General features: G+C 51.4%; 1 pseudogene; it reads left to right on the top strand.

The window, feature by feature from the left end:
- The first annotated feature begins 1,425 nt into the window (after positions 1-1,425).
- Positions 1,426-1,516, top strand: LOC143964635 (U2 spliceosomal RNA; annotated as a pseudogene).
- The last annotated feature ends 20,210 nt before the right edge of the window (positions 1,517-21,726 follow it).

The following is a 21,726-nucleotide window of genomic DNA, read 5'->3' as shown; positions in this document are numbered from 1 at the left end:
TAGTCCCGTCGTACGTGCTGTACACGTCATCGCACAAGCTTTCGACGGACTGTTTGTGCATCCGTGTGTGGTCAAGTCCGTTCATTCGAAAGTATGACGGACTGTCCGTCGGATTGTATGACGGACTAAGTAGGCCATACAGTCCGCCCGTGTGTACGCGGCTTTACAAACAGTGAACTGGTCAGGATAACAATAAACAGTTAATGGGTCTTCTAGCCTGAACTAGCAGTAAATTCTTCAAAAAAACATCACAGAAAGCATGCAGCACACACAGAGCGTAGCGTTTTCAAGCAGAAAATCACGCGATTTTGCTGCGTTTTTTACCGCGATTCGTTTTTTGTGCAGGGCAAAAGGTCAATGTTAAAAGAAGAAAAACGCCCAAATCTGCTCAATTCGAGCGACAAAAAAGGGTACGGAACTTGTCTGAGCGTCAGGCGTTTGGCTTCAGGCGACATGGAGTGGAGATGTGAACCATCTCCATTGAGAATACATTTTTTCCCCTCCAGCGTTTTGTAGCTTCAGGCTTCAAGCTACAAAACGCTCAGGTGTGAATGGGGTCTAAGAGCCACATGGAAATGGGCAAAGAGCCGCATGCGGCTCGAGAGCCACGGGTTGGCCACCCCTGCAGTATACACTTATTGTGATTTTTTTTTTTTTTTACCAAAAACATGTAACAGAATACATTTTTGCCTTAATGTATAAATAAATTAGATGTTTTTATTTTATTGGATATGTTTTATAACAGAATGTAGAAAATATCCTTTTTTTTTTTCAAGATCTTTGGTCTTTTTTCCTTTATATGATAAAAAAATAAAACAGTGATCAAATTTCCACAAAAGAAAGCTCTATCTGTGTGAACAAAATGATAAGATCGATTTGGGTACAGTGTTGCATAAAAAAGAAAATAAGCTGCGCTAAAGTGCACTATATAACAAGGCAAAAGCCTACTATGTGAATATGAATAGTGTAACAATACAAACGATTCTATTGTATCTCCAACCAAATGGAAAAAATAAACCAAAATGCATAAACAAATAATGTAAAATTCTTTCTATCCTACCCTTAAGTGGGCAGGAGACCACCTAAGTGAAGAGTGATACAAACAGCGTGTTTTAATTAATTAAATTGGGAAAACACCCCGTGAAACACAAAAAAGTCTCTATAAAAAAATTGATAAACAGAAAAATTGATGAACAGAAAAAAAGTCCTGCTGTAATAGATTACGCAAAATCCTCCATAGATGAACAATATTCAATCCACCACCATATGTCTGAATTCACTTCTTACCAGAAATTAATGACCCCCCCAATACAGAGGGTCACAATGAGCATCTAGGTATGTGATTGTCCCCCACTCCAAAGGAATACTTTATTGATCGTCTGGATCACCATTTTCAGGTATAAAAGGCTGGATACATTATCTGCACCCACTTCTCGGCCTTTTGGCTAAGATCAAGTGTAGTATCTGTTCTTATCAGTTACCGGGAGGTGGCGCTTGCTTCCGTCCCTGTCTCTACGGCGAGGTGGAGCAGGGTTGGCGGTTGCTATGCAAAGCCTGCTGGTGTAAAGGTGACCTGGAGCCGTTCGTAGCCGAAAGGGAAGCCTTCTGATGGGGACGGAGAACCGCTTGGTCGAAGCCAGGGGAGGGGACCCTGGCCTTTTGGCCTGGATTGTGGCAGCTTTAGCTCCGGTCAGTCTTTCGGGATTGGAACGTTTGTTCCCCTCTAGAGGGGGGGGGGGAGCGGCCAGTACGTCCCGAATATAATTAGGGGGAGTGATGTGCGACCTGAAGTATCCGGGTCTCACTAAGCTCCTGGATCTCCATACCTTCCTGACTAGGGTGGGGGCTGTTGTGGTCTGGGTTGGGGGCCAGGGACGCTTCTGTGAGAAAGCCCATGGTGATGTGCCCCTGGAGTGGCAGTCCAGGGGTGCCTTCTTTCACTGTGTGTCCTGCACTTTGATTTAGGCACCTAGGTCACGTCACCAGATACACGCTTTTTTACACCTGCCTCTAGGGCCCGGCCTTTTGGCTAGGACCAGAGGAATTTTTGATTCCTGGCCGGAGGGCCGGTCATTGTATTACACAATGGCCACCTTTTTCACTCACTCCTTCACTATCCCTTTCCTCACTTTTTTTTGATTGTATGTATTGTCACTGTTTGTCACTGCACGTTTGATGAGTAGGGTGTCGGTCCTCGGACCAATCCTGAAAGTCTCTGGGAGAGCGGACATAGGCCTTTTGGCTTGGTCCAATCTCCATGAGGGGGGGTCTTCCTTCGGGGAAGCCCCCACAGTACCAAGTACCTAGGAGGTTCTGTTTCGGCAGTCCTCCCGGGGAAAGGAGGGCTTCCGGTTTTGTCCGGGGCCCACATGTTGAGTCTGGTACCTCAGTCCCTGTCTGGAGCCTAACGCTCCGGGGGATCAGGGTATGGTCCTTCTTTTGGAGGACATCAGACACCCGTCTGCACTTTTTAGTGTGTCACTCTTTATGTGTGTGCACTTTTTTTATGCACCGGGTGGAAGTTTTTTGGGTGTGTTTGCACGCCATGGGCTTTTTCAATAGAAAAAAAAAATCTGCACCCACTTCCGGCGTAAATTTTGCAGAAGGTACGCCCCTTTCCGCAGAATCTACGCCCCTTTCCGAAAGTCCCCCGCTGCCTGCTGGGAAACACACGGATCCCAGAGACAGCGGGGACCATCCTTATTGCGCAGCGCGACTCGCGCATGCGCAGTAGGGAACCGGGAAATGACCACTTCCTGATTCCCATACCCAAGATGGCGGCGGCAGCACCCGAGAGACGATTGAGAGATCGGCTTCGGGTGCTGACATCGCGGGCGTGCTGGGTGGGTAAGTGTCACTATTTTAAAAGTCAGCAGCTGCAGTATTTGTAGCTGCTGGCTTTTAAAAAAAAAAAAAAACGGCGGAACTCCCGGCGGACTCCCGCTTTAAGGGTTTTTTACATTATTTGTTTATGCATTTTGGTTTATTTTTTCCATTTGGTTGGAGATACAATAGAATCGTTTGTATTGTTACACTATTCATATTCACATAGTAGGCTTTTGCCTTATTATTGAGGTCTCTGGTCTTCTGATGACTCTGCTGTGCCCCCTCTTTTTCTTCCTCCTCATCCTCCTCTCCTTGTTTCTTAGCAATTTCGTTTATACCACTGGTTTTCCCACTTTTAGATTTCTTACTATTTGAGGTCTCATTGCTGCCTTTCTTTGTACTGCCTTTAGGGCAACCACCTGGACCTTTTGTGTGGTGGTGGAAAAACCACTTGGCTCTTGCATTAGTTTGTGCTTGTGGCCTCTTCCATAGACGACCTCTACCGTACTTCTCAATCTCCTCTGTGGAAGCCCTCTTTGCTGCTGCCTTATCTTTTGAGTCACTCATATTGAAATAACCCCTCATTTTTTTCCTGTAGGAATGGACAATTACCCCCTTCCCTTTCCCGCTGCTATATTTTTACTACCAGCCCAGGCTAAAGGCTTGGGGGGGGCGTATTTGTATTCCACAGATGTCATCTGGTGGGAGGGGACTACAATTAATAGGGAACAAAGGCGTGGCCACTTAACCCTTCCAGCCCAGCATATTGTTAGCGCCCTGTTCTCCCTTTCCGTGAGCTACATCCAGGGCTGGTGCAAGAATTTTTGGCACCCTAATCGAAAACCTAATTTTGCCGCCCCCCCCCCCCCCCCCCACTGGCTCCACCCCTGACTCCACTCTCTTTGACCTGCCCATGTATACCCTACCTTTTTAATGAAGTGCCCATCAAATTCAGCCTCACCAGTGCCCATCAAATGCAGCCTCACCAGCACCCCTCAATTCAGCCTCACCAGCGTCCATCAAATGCAGCCTACCAGCGTTCCTCAATGCAGTCTCACCAGTGTCCATCAAATGCAGCCTCACCAGCACACATCAAATGCAGCCTACCAGCGCCCCTCAATTCAGCATCACCAGTGTCCATAAAATGCAGCCTCACCAGCACCCCTTAATGCAGCCTGCCAGCGCCCCTCAATGCAGCCTCACCAGTTTCCATCAAATGCAGCCTCACCAACACACATCAAATGCAGCCTACCAGCGCCCCTCAATGCAGCCTCAACAGTGTTCATCAAATGCAGCCTCACCAGTGCCCATCAAATGCAGTCTCGCCAGCGCCCATCAATGCAGCCTCACCAACACCCATCAATGCAGCCTCACCAACACCCATCAATGAATGTTTGCTGGCTTCCATTCATTTAGGAGTCGGGACCCAGACACAGTCCTCTGCTGCGCCTCTGACACTATGTGTGAATGGAGCGGCGGCTGCCTGCTGATGCTGAGACTTAGTTGCTTGCTGCAGAGAGAAGAGAGTAGGAACACCAGTGTCCGGGCACCCTAGGAAGCAGTGCGCCCTAGGCGGCTGCCTATTTTTTCTCGTGGAAGCACCGGCCCTCAGCTACATCCTCCTATGATAGAGGCCAGACTGCTTGCAATTTCTTTTTAATGCTGTTTGCGTATACTACTGGGGAGATTTACCTTCACTTCCTGACTTATTGACCACCATCAGTGGGACAGAAAGTGAGGGTCATTCAATAGGGGCATAGAAGATGAACAAAAAAAAATATTTTATTGCGGCCTGTGTCCTTGTTGGGATGATGCACAGTCTTTACGTGACATCAATGGGCCTAAAATAAAAAAAATAAAAATTTGCTCATTGAGGGAGGGGAATGAAAGCACGGAAGGCAAAAAAAGAAGCAGATTAAATTTCAGTTTTATAGCTTTTATATGATTATACGATTGGGATCACATCTACTTTTTACTTTGATTTCATTTTTGTCTGCTCTCTTGTCAATCTCACGCTGATCTTCTTTCTCCTAGCAATGGGTTTGAAATGCCAATTCTAATTGACGTCACCACCATGTCCATCCAAGAGAGCCAAGTGTTTGATCGTATCCGACGTCTCTCTACCTCAGCCTGTCCCACCACCGAGTTCCACACTAACTACAAATATTACTATGAAGGCCTGACGTGCATGGCGGCGGACGTGTCTGAGGCTGGCTCCTGAGATCCACGGAGCAATCCGCCGCCATCCGCACCTCCGCTGAAAAATTTTCACCCGGGACCCACACCATCGGGTCCGGGACTCCATCCCGCATCCCCCCAGGTGGCTATTGCGGGGATACTTGGACGGCGACCTCCCGCAGATCCTCGGGGAGATTCGGCATCCGTCGCCATCCGCACCTCCGCTGCACGATCTTCGCCCGGGACCCACACCATCGGGTCCGGGACTCCATCCTGCAACCCCCCAGGTGGCTATTGCGGGGATCCTTGGACGGCGACCTCCCGCGGATCCTCGGGGAGAATCGGCACCGCCGCCGCCATCTTGCATCCCGGAGGCCTCCCGGCCGCGCTACATCGGGCCGCTCGGGCAGGTAAGAGACTGCCATCCACCCTCCTTGGCCACACATCTACTGCCAGGGAACGCTCCGGGGGTGGTTTTGGGCCCGTACATCGCACGGGGAAGACGCGGCAGGCTCCGGCCTGGTGCGGCCTAGTAAGGCCTGAGGATCCCGGGCCTTTCCTGAGGCCAGCTGCCCGCGGGAGTGCTCCGAGGCCGGTCCGGCCTCCTACAGTGACTTTGCCCTGCTTGGTAGCCGTCCTGGGGGACGAGACGTAAGGATGGACATGTAAGGACCATCTGATTGGAGCTCTGCAGGAGCTAGCCAGTGAACCGGCCGTAGATTCGCCAGACGCAGTGAAAATACATGCCAGGAGCGCGCAGACACCGGCGGGGTTCGGGGACACCGTCAGGACACGGCATTGGCAATTACTTTCTTCGCCAGCACGGGCTCGCCTCCCCGGCCACACCGACCAAGATGGCGCCTCAACGTCTTTCCTCCTCTCAAGGTTCCACTACGCTGGGAATTGGTGGCGCAGCGGGGGCAGCTACATCCCGTCCGGACCCACCCCCAGCAGAACGATCATCTCCTCTGGTCCCCGCCCCTGCCTCACCGGCCTCTCCAAACATGGACATTCCCTGCAGTTTAACAGGTGGCGGGGACGCGGGGGTTGGAGCGGAGGGTTCTTGGCGGGACTTAGTGGCAGGCCTGCCGTCCAAGCAGGACCTGCAGGAGATGGCAGCTTCCATAGTCAGTGCCCTGTCTCGCGAACTTCACGACCTGCGCCAGCAAGTGGACACTGTTGACGAACGGGTTACCGCCCTGGAGGCCTCCAGCTCTTCCTCAGAGAACCGTTTGGCTGCCCTTGAGTGTGGACAGCAGGCCCTGCAGCGACACCTGATTGAGATGCAACTCCGTGTAGATGATGGCGAAAACAGAAGCCGGAGGAACAATTTGCGCCTCCGGGGCATCCCGGAGGCGACCATGGGACCTGACCTGCGTGCTACAGTGGTGGCCCTGCTGAACCAGGTCCTCGGGAAGCCCCCAGGTTCTGACTTAGAGCTAGACCGGGTTCACCGGATTCCAGGCCCCAGAGTGGCCCCGTCAGCCTCCAGGGACCCAGGAGCAGCGGATCTGCCCCGCGATGTCCTATGCAGAGTGCACTTTTTTACTGTAAAGGAAGACATCCTACGTCTCGCATGGGAAAAGGGCCCTATTGACTTTGATGGAGCTCTCATTAGGATCTACCCAGACGTCTCCAGGCAAACAAGAGCCTTCTTGATGTGATCCGAACGGCTGAAGCCACCTACCGATGGGGCCACCCCTTTCATCTAAACGTCCGCAGGAGGGGAGCAGAATTTTCTCTTCGATCACCTGATCAGTTGCCGTCCCTCTTCGAGTTTCTTGGCAAGCCAGCCGTTCCGGTTCCGAATTGGTTTGACTATCTGCTCTCCCAGGAGGCGCTCGGACCACCTTTGCCAAGACCGCAGCGGGTACGTCGTCCCCGCTCCCGTGCACCCAGCAGAGAGGACTCTAGACGGCATCCGCTGGCTCCTGAGGACTGATCCTACCCCTGTCCGGGGTTGGGTAAGCAGCCGAACTCTTCTATCATTGCCACTGTTCTCCTCAGTTCGTTCATTTTTGCCCATGGCTCTATAAGACATGAACTGTGGGATATTATTGTATTGTATTTTATATTACCTGTCCTTTCACACGTATCTCCTGTTGCTGTTTGCCTGGGGGTGAGATTGCTCCTCTGTGTTTGGGGGGGGTTTTCGGGGGGGGTGTGGGGGGGCTGTACCTTCGGTGGGGGGGGTGTTTTGCGGGGAGATGGATGGGTCCACCCGCCCACGGCGTAGTTAGAGACCCTGTGATCTTTCCCTCTCCCACTGTTGGCCGGTAGTTGGTGTGCCCCTGGTTCCTCCATGGTGCTCTCAGTCACCCTACCATTCTCGGGCCTCCCCCGGCAGGTTTTGGGGCGCTGGTCCCTCCCTCCGCCCCCTCTTGCCCCCCCTCCCCCGATTGCAATTGTAGCTGATCAGAGTTTTAGGAGTCACCCACCCTACCTATACTGCCGTGGGCGTGGACTCACCGATCAGCCCCGGAATGCTGACCACGAGGAGAACTTCTCTGCACTGTTTGGGCTGTACTTGTCTCACTGTCTCCGGTCCCTGTAAGGGAACCTGGGACAGTGCCTTGGGTGGCCGGTTATGTTATGATATGTTATGCTCCTATTGACAGCTGTTATGTTTGCATATATTAATGTTATGTTTGTTATGTATTTTCCCTGATTTTTGTGCTCACTGGCTGGTCTCCTGCATCTCCAATGTTACTGAGCTTTGTCTCTTTACTGTTTCTCGATTGCACGTCATCGGGAATCTCAGCATTCTTCCCCCCCCCCATTAGGGTAGGCCCTGGTGAGGACACCTAGTGTGCCCTATCGAAGGGCTACAAGTTTGAGTAGCGATCACCGCCGACTCTCCTTCCTCCCCTCCTCTCCGGTCCCTCTCTCTCTTGCCCCTTCTTCCCCCACTCTTTTTCTTCCCCCTCTCCCGGTGATCCCTTTCTCCTCTCTTCCCCCCCCTTTTTGTGTTTTCTTTTCCCTCCCCCCCTGTAGTTTCCGCCCACTCTCTTCCAGTGTTTCTGTGGGTTGCTCCCGTGCTGTGGGGGGGGGGGGGGGGGCCTGTGGGTCAGGTATCTGTGTGCTCCCTTGCCGTTGGTCTCCAGTCCGGTGGGATGGGTCTCCTTAAGGTTACCTCTCTCAATGTGCGGGGCCTCAACACCCCGGAGAAGCGATCACAGCTGTTGACGAATCTGCGTAAAAGTGGGACGCAAGTGGCATTTTTGCAAGAGACGCATTTTTGCGCAGGTTGCACACCCCGACTTACCAATGGGGCCTTCCCCCGGGCTTATCACAGTGTTTCTCCGATCTCCAAATCAAAGGGGGTGAGTATTTTAGTGGCTAAATCTGTTCCATGGTCGTTCGAGGCGCAGCGGACGGACACACAGGGCCGTTTTATCTTTCTCAGGGGGACAGTTTTTGGTAGACAGGTTACCTTTGCCAACGTGTACTTCCCGAACACTGACCAGGTGCAGTTCTTGCAGAGTCTTATCCCTGAGTTGCTGGAGTTTGCAGAAGGGCTGCTGGTCTCTGGCGGGGACCTTAACTTTGCCATGGACCCAGCTCTCGATGTCTCTAGGGGGGCCTCCCACTTGTCGTACGCGCGCTTGAGGCGGCTGAAAATGGATCTCCAGGCACTGCGCCTGGTTGATCCATGGCGGTTGCTGCACGCGCAAACCAGAGACTATACTTTCTTTTCGCAGGTGCATCATACGTACTCTCGGTTGGACTATTTGTTGGTTTCGCATAGGGATCTGTCCGCGGTGCTGTCCACCTCCATCGACGTTATCTCGTTCTCTGATCATGCGCCGGTCCACCTAACCCTTCAGTTGGGAGTGATGTCGCGCCCCCCGCCATCGTGGAAACTCAATGAGGCCTTGCTCCAGTCAGAGGATACTCGATTGGAGATCCAGACTGCGTTGCGAGAATACTTCTCTATTAATGGGGCCTCGGTGGCTAACCCCCTTACTGTTTGGGAGGCACATAAGGTGGTGATTAGGGGCGTGCTGATGAAGGTAGGGGCCCGTCTTAAGCGGGAGAGGATGCAGCGCACAGAGGAACTCCTGGCCACGATCCGGAGGCTGGAGACCCAGCACAAGGCGCACTTGGCACAGGCTGTTCTTCAGGACCTTCTGAAGGCCCGTGAAGAACTGCGCGCTCTTCTCTTTCAGAAGACTAAACAAAAGCTGGCTTGGGCCCGGCGGACTATGTTTGAGTACTCCAACAAACCTGGGTCCCTGCTGGCAAGGGCCTTGCGGGGTCCGCGCACCCAGACTTACATTCCCCATATTAAGTCGGCGTCTGGTCAGAAACTGAGCTCGTCAGAGGAAATAGCGGCCGAGTTCCAGGCCTATTATGAAGGCCTCTATAACCTGAAAGGGCCGCCTGCTCCTGACTCCCACGATGTGGAGGGCTTGGCCCCTCGGTCGTATTTGGCTGCTTCGGGTATGCCCTCCCTCCCTGTGGAGGTGCAGGATGAGTTGGAGGAACCCATTTCGGTCGAGGAGCTGGGGGCGGCACTGGCGGCGTCGAAGCCTAGGAAGGCTCCGGGCCCCGATGGTTTCACGCCGACATACTATAAGACCTTCTTTGGGATACTGGGGAAGCCCCTGGTTGCTGCCCTCAACTCCCTCACCGAGGGCAATTCCTTTCCGGTGGACTCCCTCAGGGCTCATATCTCCCTCATCCCGAAGGAGGGGAAGGATCCACTGTGCTGTGGAAACTACCGACCGATTGCACTATTAAATGCGGACCTGAAGCTCTTTGCCAGAATTTTAGCGAACAGGTTGCTCCCGCACGTCCCTAGCCTTATCCACAGGGACCAGGCTGGGTTCGTCCCGGGGCGTGAACCCCGGGACAACACTATCAGAGTCCTCAACTTGATCCACGCGGCCAGAATCTCTAGGCGAGCCCTTCTCTTGCTGTCAACTGACGCGGAAAAGGCTTTTGACCGCGTGGACTGGTCGTTTATCCGAGCGACCCTGGAGCACATTGGACTGCGCCACTCCATGCTCCACTGGGTTTTGTCCCTCTATTCAGGCCCCACTGCGGCGGTTAAGGTCAATGAAACGAGGTCTCCCTACTTCTCTATTAAGAATGGTACCCGCCAGGGTTGTCCCCTGTCCCCACTGATTTTTATTCTGTCTCTTGAACCCCTTCTGTGCCATATTCGGTCAAATACGGACATTGCTGGATATGCTAAGGCGTCGGGCACTCACAAGGTGGCCGCATTTGCGGGCGACTTGATTTTCTTTTTAACGGACCCTCTTACGTCACTGCCTACCCTGCTATCCTCTCTGGCGGAGTATGGTTCCCTCTCTTTATTTCAAATCAATTTAACTAAATCCTCCATCCTTAACATCACCGTGGGGGGGGGGAGGTGGTTCGGCGTCTGCGGGGGACATACCCGCTGCGGTGGGCTACGGATCATATCCGCTACCTCGGAGTAGATGTTACCCCCGACCCGGCGACCCTCTACTCAGCCAATTTTGTGCCCTTGGTGGATCGCTTAAGGGCAGATCTCCTGCATTGGCATTCACTTACGCTGACGTGGTTTGGCCGGTGCAGTGCCCTTGAGATGACTCTGTTGCCGAAAATTCTGTATCTGTTACAGGCGTTGCCCATTTACCTCCCTCCCACCTTTTTCAAGCGGATAGATTCCCTGTTCCGTGCTTTTATCTGGTCACACCGGAAACCACGTCTTAGATTACAACTTCTGCACGTGCCTAAGCACAGGGGTGGAGTTGGTCTTCCGGATGTGAAAGCATATTACAGGGCAGTTCACCTGACCAGGTTGGTGGATTGGCACTGTCATGCGGGGCGAAGTATTGGGTGACCATGGAGGGGGAGGACTCTGGGGGCACGATCGGGAGCAGGCCATGGCTATCAACGCCCCTACCAAGGGCTATACTAGATCACCCCACATTGGGCGGTACCCTGCGGGTGGCGAGGGAGGCCTTTCGGAGCTCGTCGGTGTCCCCGGTGCCCTCCCCTATGGTGCCGGTCCTGGGCAACCCGGATTTTCTTCCGGGCTTCCAGAGTCCCTGCTTCCATCGTCTACAGACGGGCGAAAGGCCGCGGTTGTGTGACTTTATTGGTCCAGATGGTCGGCTCACTCCGGAGGCGGGGACACGGGCAGTGGACCCGCCACTGGACTTCTGGAGCGGCCTTCAATTGCGGAATTTCTTGCGTAACTGTTTGCGGACGCCGGGCATCTCCCGCCCCCTCACGGAGTTAGAGCGGATCTGCCATCGGGGGGAACCGGTGCGGCACTGCCTCTCGTTTTTTTACTCTGCATTGATCCATCCAGCTGAGGGGTATGTCCCACCATTCGTGGCTAAGTGGGAGGCGGAGCTCGGCACTCGATTTACTCCAGAGCAACAGCAGAAAATTCTCCATTTTGCGCAGAAGTCCTCTATGGCCACACGAGTCCAGGAGACGTGCTACAAAATCACAACCAGGTGGTATAGGGTCCCATCCGTTCTTCACCGCATCTTCCCTCAGGTGCCTGATTGTTGCTGGCGTTGTGGGGAGGCGGAGGGAACCATGTTGCATGTCTTTTGGGCCTGTCCCAAGCTGGTCCCCTTTTGGCGTGAGGTGACCAACACGATCGGTCGTCTGACGGGTGTCTCCCTGGAAGGGAACCCTGCGGCCTGTCTGCTGCACCTGTCGGAGCGGTCCATTAAGAAGTATAGGAACTCTTTGACTATTCAATTGCTGAATGCGGCGAAGGCCTGCATCCCTTTGTGCTGGAGATCGGAGAACCCGCCGGCTAAGTCTCTATGGTTCTCTAAAGTGAACGAATTAAGAGATATGGCAGACCTCACAGCGACGCTTCATAATGGGGAGGAGGCCTTCCGTGAGACCTGGAGACCATGGCAACATTTTACTTACACTGAGGCTTATCTCCGGGAGGTTGCTATGGATGCCCGTTGAGAGAGGGTCTCTTTTCTTTGGTTCCTGGGCCCCCTTGCCCCCCCCCCCTGCAGCCGGATGACGCCCACGGTCTTTACTCCGCTCTTTTTTCTTTTGTGTCAGGTTCCTTTGCTGCAGTCTGCCTGAAGTCTCCTATACTTGTTCTGTCTCTCTGTTCTGGTTTCTCTCCCTTTCTCTCTGACCCCCCTTCCACTTGTCCACCCTTGTAGTCCCCCTTTTTCAACAACCCCTTCCCCTCTATTTCTCCACCTATTCAATCCTTTTTCCTTCACAGTTGATTTTACCGGCTAATCTATGTAGGACAAGGTGGGTTGTGGGCCTCTCCGGAAATGACTAGTTTTTATTAGTGTAAGCTCTGCCCGCCTGGGGCCCGGCCCATCGCCCATCTCCCTCCTCTTCCCTTTCTTTATAAAATGACAACATTTTGTGCATCTCACTATACTGCATGCTGGGTGGGTTCACATTGCCTATTGGTGTCAGAGGTCGTAGAGGGAAATTTGCCCCCTGTCCAGGAATGCTTTCAGGTTATGTTTAAGCTTAAATCTGGGATGGTCTCTATATCTCCCACCCAGGTGCTATTAGGATACTAGGATGTTTTTGTTTTGGAACTATGTCTGTTATATCACTGTTGTCCATGTGCCTGTTTTTTTTTTCTTGCATTCAATAAAGGAATTACAAAAAAAATATTACTATGAAGAAGGAGAGAACAAATGGGTGGAATATAGTCCGGTAAGGGAGACTGGAAAATGGTTAAAAATGGTTGTAAAGGCTGAAGGTTTTTTTACCTACATGCATTCTATGTACCTTCTGTGTGCAGCATCAACCCCAGACTCCCCCAATACTTACCCGAGACCCATCTCTATCCAGGAATGTACACAAGAGCAATTTCTCTCCTGGGTCTCTCCCTCCTAATTGGCTGAGACACAGCAGTGGGTGCCATTGGCTTTTGCTACTGTCAATTGTGGCTAGTGAGAAGGGAGTGGGGGCGGGCGGAGACGCTCTTTGTGTGTCTTATGGACTCCCAGAGCCCGTTCTGTAGTGAGCTGCGCACATGAGTGCTCCCATAGCAACTCTAGTTGGAGTGCAGGAATAAGCCCTGCTGCAAAGCATTGCATCAAAATTTGTATTACATGCCCCTGATAAACAAGGGCTGAACAATTGGGCCTTAGGCACTGGTGCTGGTGCCATAACACTGCAACCTCTCCCATATACTCTAGTTGGAGTGCAGGAATGAGCCCTGCTGCATAGCATTGCATCAAAAATTTTAATTACATGCCCTTGTTAAACAGGGGCTGAAAAATTAGGCTGGTGGCATCACCCAGAACCAAAAGTGTTCTTCCAAGATATCTTCAGCAGGATCATTGAGGAGGAAGAGGATAGTCAGTCAACATAACAGGACAGTCACTCAACATCAGCATAGGCAGTCTTGAAGGGATGTGACATTTCAAAAAAAATTATTCGGTTACATCAGCTTCAGGTGCTTGGTAGCTGGTGGTGATCCAAAACTGATTCATCTTTATGAAGGTCAGTCGATCAACCGAGGCGGTGGACAGACGCACCAGCAGCACTGAAGGTGCGTTCCCATAGAATGCTGGATGCAGGACAGGCTGGTAGCTCGATTGCATACTGTGCAAGCTCTGGTCAGTGATCCATCCTCAAGACCCAGTAAGCCAGAGGATTTTCGGTGGGAAAGGTGTCCAAGTCTGACCTTGTCCCTAGGTATTCCTGCACCATGTAAATCAGACGCTGGCGATGGTTGCTGGAACCAATCATACCTTGGGGCTGTGGAGTAAAAAATTGTCTGAACGCATCAGTCAGACGGCCACCTTCTCCATCGCTCCTTCTCTGACTGACCGAAGTCTCAGCAAAACGTTGTCCAGGACAAGGAGTTTGTAACCTCCCAGTCTCTGGGAAAACATTGCACAGACCTTTCTGCAAGGCCTCCCGGAGATGTCTCATCCTCTGCTCCCTCTGCGGTGGCAAGATAAGGTCCGCAACCTTACCCTTGTACCGTGGATCAAGGAGAGTGGCCAGCCAGTAATGGTCCCTCTCCTTGATCCGAAGAATACGAGGATCTTTCCGCAGGCTTTGCAGGATCAGGAAGGCCATGCAGCGTAGGTTAGCTGAGGCATTCGGTCCGGAGTCCTCTGGGTCACTAAGGACAACATGATCCGCAGCCACCTCCTCCCAGCCACTTACAAGTCCACATGTTTCTTGGGACTGTAAATCATCCCTAAAAGACTGCTGCTGCTGATGATGAGTGCCAGGCTCCACCTCCATGCTGACACAAGCCTCCTCCTCCTCCTCCTCTTCCTGTGTGATTGGTGGGACAGAAGGAACACTGTCTGGATAAAGGGGGCCTTGAGAGGCAAGGAAGTCCTCCTCTTCCTGCCTCTGTTCTGCCTCAGGTGCCCTGTCCATTATTCCACGCAGTGTATGCTCCAAGAGGTGGACAAGAGGTACAGTGTCACTGATGCATGCACTGTCACTGCTCACCATCTTCTTGGCCTCCTCAAATGGTGACAATACAGTGCATGCATCCCTGATCATGCCCCACTGGCGTGGTGAAAAAAAAAACAAGCTCCCCTGACCCTGTCCTGGTGCCATAGTCGCACAAGAACTCATTGATGGCCCTCTGCTGCATGTGCAGCCGCTGCAGCATGGCCAACGTAGAGTTCCACCTGGTGGGCATGTCACATATAAGGCTCCACCTCCATGCTGACGCAAGCCTCCTCCTCCTCCTCGTCCTCTTCCTGTGTGATGGGTGAAACAGCAGGAACACTGTCTGGATAAAGGGGACCTTGAGAGGCAAGGAAGTCCTCCTCTTCCTGCCTCTGTTCTGCCTCAGGTGCCCTGTCCATTATTCCACGCAGCGTATACTCCAACAGGTGGACAAGAGGTACAGTGTCACTGATGCATGCACTGTCACTGCTCACCATCCTCATGGCCTCCTCAAATGGTGACAATACAGTGCATGCATCCCTGATCATGCCCCACTGGCGTGGTGAAAAAACTGAGCTCCCCTGACCTTGTCCTGGTGCTGTAGTCGCACAGGTACTCATTGATGGCCCTCTGCTGCATGTGCAGCCTCTGCAGCATGGCTAACGTTGAGTTCCATCTGGTGGGCATGTCACATATAAGGCGGTTTTTGGGCAGGTTCAACTCCTTTTGGAGCTCAGCCAGCCGAGCACAGGCATTAAATGATCGGCAGAAATGCACACAGACTTTCCTGGCCTGCCTCAGGACATCCTGTAAGCCCGGGTACCTGCCCAAGAACTGCTGCACCACCAGGTTAAGGACGTGAGCCACACAGGGCACATGAGTCAGTTGTCCCTGTCGGAGGGCGGAGAGGAGGTTGGTGCCATTGTCGCAAACCACCATTCCTGGCTTAGGCTGGCGTGGGGTCAACCACCTCTTGGCCTGCCCCTGCAGAGCTGACAAAATATCTGCCCCAGTGTGGCTCCTGTCCCCCAAACAAACTAGCGCAAGCACGGCATGTCATCTTTTTGCCTGCATACTTGCATAGCCCCTTGAACGCCTACGGAGCACCTCTGGTTCCGAGGACAGAGCACTGGAAAAGGCCATGGAGGTAGAAGAAGGGGAGGGGGTGGAGGAGAGAGGTGTGTCATAACCAGCAGTAGCACTTTGGAGGCGTGGTGGCGGAACAACCTCCAACACTACTGCACCTTATCCTGCATCCTTCCCAGCTGCGAGAAGAGTGACCCAATGAGCCGTGAAAGGTAGGTAAGGTCCCTGTCCATGCCTGCTGGACCATGAGTCAGCGGTAATATGCACCTTAGCGCTGACTGCCCTGTCCAGCGAGGCAAAGACATTGCCTTCCACGTGCCGGTAGAGAGCCGGAATCGCCTTCCGTGAGAAAAAGTGGCATTTGGGGACCTGCCACTGAGGAACCGCACATTGCACAAACTCACGGAAGGGGGCTGAGTCTACCAACTGAAAAGGCAGCAGTTGAAGTGCTAGCCATTTAGCCAAGCTAGCATTCAACAGCTAGGCATGTGGATTGCTGGCAGTGAACTTCTTTCAATGGTCCAGCAGCTTGGGCAGGGAAATTTGCCTGCTACAATCGGACGTGGGTGTACTGCTAGCAGAGTGCCCACAAGTACTTGGCTGTGACACACCTAATTCTACACCTTCATTCCTCTCAGTGCAGGTTTCAGAGAGGACTGAAGTACTAGTGGGGTGGAGATCCCAGCTGATGAGGAGCAAGGAGAGGTCCGCTTTGTTCTTTGGTGTGGGTCTTTAAGGTACGCTTGCCAACGAGCTGCATGGCAGGTCAACATATGTCTGGTCAAGCATGTGGTGTCCAAGCGGCTGATATTTTGGCCACATGAGATACGCTTGAGACATATGTTGCAAATAGCAATGTGCGATCTGATGCACTGGTCTCAAAAAAGGCCCACACCAAAGAACTTTTGGAATAACAAGCAGAGGCAGCGCCCTGCACAGGCAGAGCTCTGTGGTGTGATTCAGTCGGTGTGCTGCCCCTAGGCTGGCCCCCGGAGGGCATCCTGCCTAGTTGGAGATGTGCCTCCTCCTCTCTCCTATCAGGCACCCACGTGGAGTCAGTGACCTCATCATCCGCTCCCTCTTCATCACTGGAGAAAACCTGGCAGTATGATGCAGCTGGTGGAACATGACTTCCAGACTGCTGTCCTTCTTGAGCATCCCCTCTCTCTGCACTCACGCTACTGCCTTCCTCTAGCTGGGTATCATCATCAGAGCCTTCAAAATGCTGGGCATCCTCCTGGAGCATGAACCCAACACTGTGCTCAAACAGTTTGGGGGACTCCTCAGGAGGACATGGTGGGTCTAGGGAAGGAGTGACTGATGACATTGAGACGAGGGAAGAGGATGCGTTGGCAGCTGCTTTGCTAGTACCCTGAGCCTGGGTGAGAGAGGATGAGGAGGGCTTGGTCATCCACTCTACCAAGTCTTCAGCATGATGCGGCTCAACATGTCCAACTGCCGAAAATAAGGACAAGCGTGTCCCATGGCCACGTGCTGATGACGATGCACTGCGTCCACGACCAGCACTGTTTTCTCTAGACACAGAGCCTGCTTGCCCTCTTTTATTGGCTCATGCCTGTCTGCCTCTCCTTGTTGGCCTTCCAGACATAGTAATGGCCTTCAGGGAGATAGGAAAACCAGCAATTGGGTAGTGTATATCGTGCTGGAGGCACACAACACCCACTGTAAAGGCTGCAGATGCCTGTATTAGAGAACACCAGCAAAAAAGGGTAGATACAGGTGTATACTGTGCTGGAGGCACACAACACCCACTAACTCCTGAAGATGCCTGTATTAGAGAACACCAGCAATAAAGGGTAGCTACAGGTGTATACTGTGCTGGAGGCACACAACACCCACTTTAACTCCTGCAGATGCCTGTATTAGAGAACACCAGCAATAAAGGGTAGATACAGGTGTATACTGTGCTTTACTGGAGGCCCACAACACCCACTAACTCCTGCAGATGCCTATATTAGAGAACACCAGCAATAAAGGGTAGCTACAGGTGTATACTGTGCTAGAGGCACACAACATCCACTTTAACTCCTGCAGATGCCTGTATTAGAGAACACCAGCAATAAAGGGTATATACAGGTGTACACTGTGTTGTGCTAGAGGCACACAACACCCACTAACTCCAGCAGATGCCTGCTTTAGAGAACCCCAGCAATAAAGGGAAGATACAGGTGTATACTGTGCCAGAGGCACACAACACCCACTTTAACTCCTGCAGATGCCTGTATTAGAGAACACCAGCAATAAAGGGTAGATACAGGTGTATACTGTGCTGTGCTGGAGGCACACAACACCCACTAACTCCTGCAGATGCCTGTATTAGAGAACACCAGCAATAAAGGGTAGATACAGGTGTATACTGTGCTGTGCTGGAGGCACACAACACCCACTAACTCCTGCAGATGCCTGTATTAGAGAACACCAGCAATAAAGGGTAGATACAGGTGTACACTGTGTTGTGCTAGAGGCACACAACGCCCACTAACTCCTGCAGATGCCTGTATTAGAGAACACAAGCAATAAAGGGTAGATACAGGTGTATACTGTGCTGTGCTGGAGGCACACAACGCCCACTAACTCCTGCATATGCTTGTATTAGAGAACACAAGCAATAAAGGGTAGCTACAGGTGTATACTGTGCTGGAGGCACACAACACCCAAATTAACTCCTGCAGATGACTGTATTAGAGAACACCAGCAATAAAGGGTAGATACAGGTATATACTGTGCTGTGCTGGAGGAACACAACACCCACTAACTCCTGCAGATGCCTATATTAGAGAACACCAGCAATAAAGGGTAGCTACAGGTGTATACTGTGCTAGAGGCACACAACACCCACTTTAACTCCTGCAGATGCCTGTATTAGAGAACACCAGCAATAAAGGGTAGATACAGGTGTATACTGTGCTGTGCTGGAGGCACACAACACCCACTAACTCCTGCAGATGCCTGTATTAGAGAACACCAGCAATAAAGGGTAGATACAGGTGTACACTGTGTTGTGCTAGAGGCACACAACACCCACTAACTCCCGCAGATGCCTGCATTAGAGAACCCCAGCAATAAAGGGAAGATACAGGTGTATACTGTGCCAGAGGCACACAACACCCACTTTAATTCCTGCAGATGCCTGTATTAGAGAACACCAGCAATAAAGGGTAGATACAGGTGTATACTGTGCTGTGCTGGAGGCACACAACACCCACTAACTCCTGCAGATGCCTGTATTAGAGAACACCAGCAATAAAGGGTAGATACAGGTGTATACTGTGCTGTGCTGGAGGCACACAACACCCACTAACTCCTGCAGATGCCTGTATTAGAGAACACCAGCAATAAAGGGTAGATACAGGTGTACACTGTGTTGTGCTAGAAGCACACAACACCCACTAACTCCCGCAGATGCCTGCATTAGAGAACCCCAGCAATAAAGGGAAGATACAGGTGTATACTGTGCCAGAGGCACACAACACCCACTTTAACTCCTGCAGATGCCTGTATTAGAGAACACCAGCAATAAAGGGTAGATACAGGTGTATACTGTGCTGTGCTGGAGGTACACAACACCCACTAACTCCTGCAGATTCCTGTATTAGCGAACACCAGAAATAAAGGGTAGATACAGGTGTATGCTGTGCTGGAGGCGCACAACACCCACTTTAACTCCTGCAGATGCCTGTATTAGAGAACACCAGCAAAAAAGGGTACATACAGGTGTATACTGTGCTGTGCTGGAGGCACACAACACCCACTAACTCCTGCAGATGCCTATATTAGAGAACACCAGCAATAAAGGGTAGCTACAGGTGTATACTGTGCTAGAGGCACACAACATCCACTTTAACTCCTGCAGATGCCTGTATTAGAGAACACCAGCAATAAAGGGTATATACAGGTGTACACTGTGTTGTGCTAGAGGCACACAACACCCACTAACTCCAGCAGATGCCTGCTTTAGAGAACCCCAGCAATAAAGGGAAGATACAGGTGTATACTGTGCCAGAGGCACACAACACCCACTTTAACTCCTGCAGATGCCTGTATTAGAGAACACCAGCAATAAAGGGTAGATACAGGTGTATACTGTGCTGTGCTGGAGGCACACAACACCCACTAACTCCTGCAGATGCCTGTATTAGAGAACACCAGCAATAAAGGGTAGATACAGGTGTATACTGTGCTGTGCTGGAGGCACACAACACCCACTAACTCCTGCAGATGCCTGTATTAGAGAACACCAGCAATAAAGGGTAGATACAGGTGTACACTGTGTTGTGCTAGAGGCACACAACGCCCACTAACTCCTGCAGATGCCTGTATTAGAGAACACAAGCAATAAAGGGTAGATACAGGTGTATACTGTGCTGTGCTGGAGGCACACAACGCCCACTAACTCCTGCATATGCTTGTATTAGAGAACACAAGCAATAAAGGGTAGCTACAGGTGTATACTGTGCTGGAGGCACACAACACCCAAATTAACTCCTGCAGATGACTGTATTAGAGAACACCAGCAATAAAGGGTAGATACAGGTATATACTGTGCTGTGCTGGAGGAACACAACACCCACTAACTCCTGCAGATGCCTATATTAGAGAACACCAGCAATAAAGGGTAGCTACAGGTGTATACTGTGCTAGAGGCACACAACACCCACTTTAACTCCTGCAGATGCCTGTATTAGAGAACACCAGCAATAAAGGGTAGATACAGGTGTATACTGTGCTGTGCTGGAGGCACACAACACCCACTAACTCCTGCAGATGCCTGTATTAGAGAACACCAGCAATAAAGGGTAGATACAGGTGTACACTGTGTTGTGCTAGAGGCACACAACACCCACTAACTCCCGCAGATGCCTGCATTAGAGAACCCCAGCAATAAAGGGAAGATACAGGTGTATACTGTGCCAGAGGCACACAACACCCACTTTAATTCCTGCAGATGCCTGTATTAGAGAACACCAGCAATAAAGGGTAGATACAGGTGTATACTGTGCTGTGCTGGAGGCACACAACACCCACTAACTCCTGCAGATGCCTGTATTAGAGAACACCAGCAATAAAGGGTAGATACAGGTGTATACTGTGCTGTGCTGGAGGCACACAACACCCACTAACTCCTGCAGATGCCTGTATTAGAGAACACCAGCAATAAAGGGTAGATACAGGTGTACACTGTGTTGTGCTAGAAGCACACAACACCCACTAACTCCCGCAGATGCCTGCGTTAGAGAACCCCAGCAATAAAGGGAAGATACAGGTGTATACTGTGCCAGAGGCACACAACACCCACTTTAACTCCTGCAGATGCCTGTATTAGAGAACACCAGCAATAAAGGGTAGATACAGGTGTATACTGTGCTGTGCTGGAGGTACACAACACCCACTAACTCCTGCAGATTCCTGTATTAGCGAACACCAGAAATAAAGGGTAGATACAGGTGTATGCTGTGCTGGAGGCGCACAACACCCACTTTAACTCCTGCAGATGCCTGTATTAGAGAACACCAGCAAAAAAGGGTACATACAGGTGTATACTGTGCTGTGCTGGAGGCACACAACACCCACTAACTCCTGCAGATGCCTGTATTAGAGAACACCAGCAATAAAGGGTAGATACAGGTGTATACTGTGCTGTGCTGAAGGCACACAACACCCACTAACTCCTGCAGATGCCTGTATTAGAGAACACCAGCAATAAAGGGTAGATACAGGTGTACACTGTGCTGTGCTGGAGGCACACAACACACACTAACTCTTGCAGGTGCCTGTATTAGTGAACACCAGCAATAAAGGGTAGCTACAGGTGTATACTGTGATGGAGGAACACAACGCCCACTTTAACTTCTGCAGATGCCTGTATTAGAGAACACCAGCAATAAAGTGTAGATACAGGTGTATACTGTGCTGTGCTGGAGGCACACAACACCCACTAACTCCTGCAGATGCCTGTATTAGAGAACACCAGCAATAAAGGGTAGATACAGGTGTATACTGTGCTGTGCTGGAGGCACACAACGCCCACTAACTCCTGCAGATGCCTGTATTAGAGAACACCAGCAATAAAGGGTAGATACAGGTGTATACTGTGCTGGAGGCACACAACACCCAAATTAACTCCTGCAGATGACTGTATTAGAGAACACCAGCAATAAAGGGTAGATCCAGGTGTATACTGTGCTGGAGGCACACAACACCCACTTTAACTCCTGCAGATGCCTGTATTAGAGAACACAA

This window comes from Lithobates pipiens, unplaced genomic scaffold (assembly GCF_037356315.1).
Source record: "Lithobates pipiens isolate NorthernLeopardFrog02 unplaced genomic scaffold, aLitPip1_a1.2 Scaffold_8, whole genome shotgun sequence".
Lineage (NCBI taxonomy): Eukaryota > Metazoa > Chordata > Amphibia > Anura > Ranidae > Lithobates > Lithobates pipiens.
This window is presented reverse-complemented; position numbering and strand designations above follow the sequence as displayed.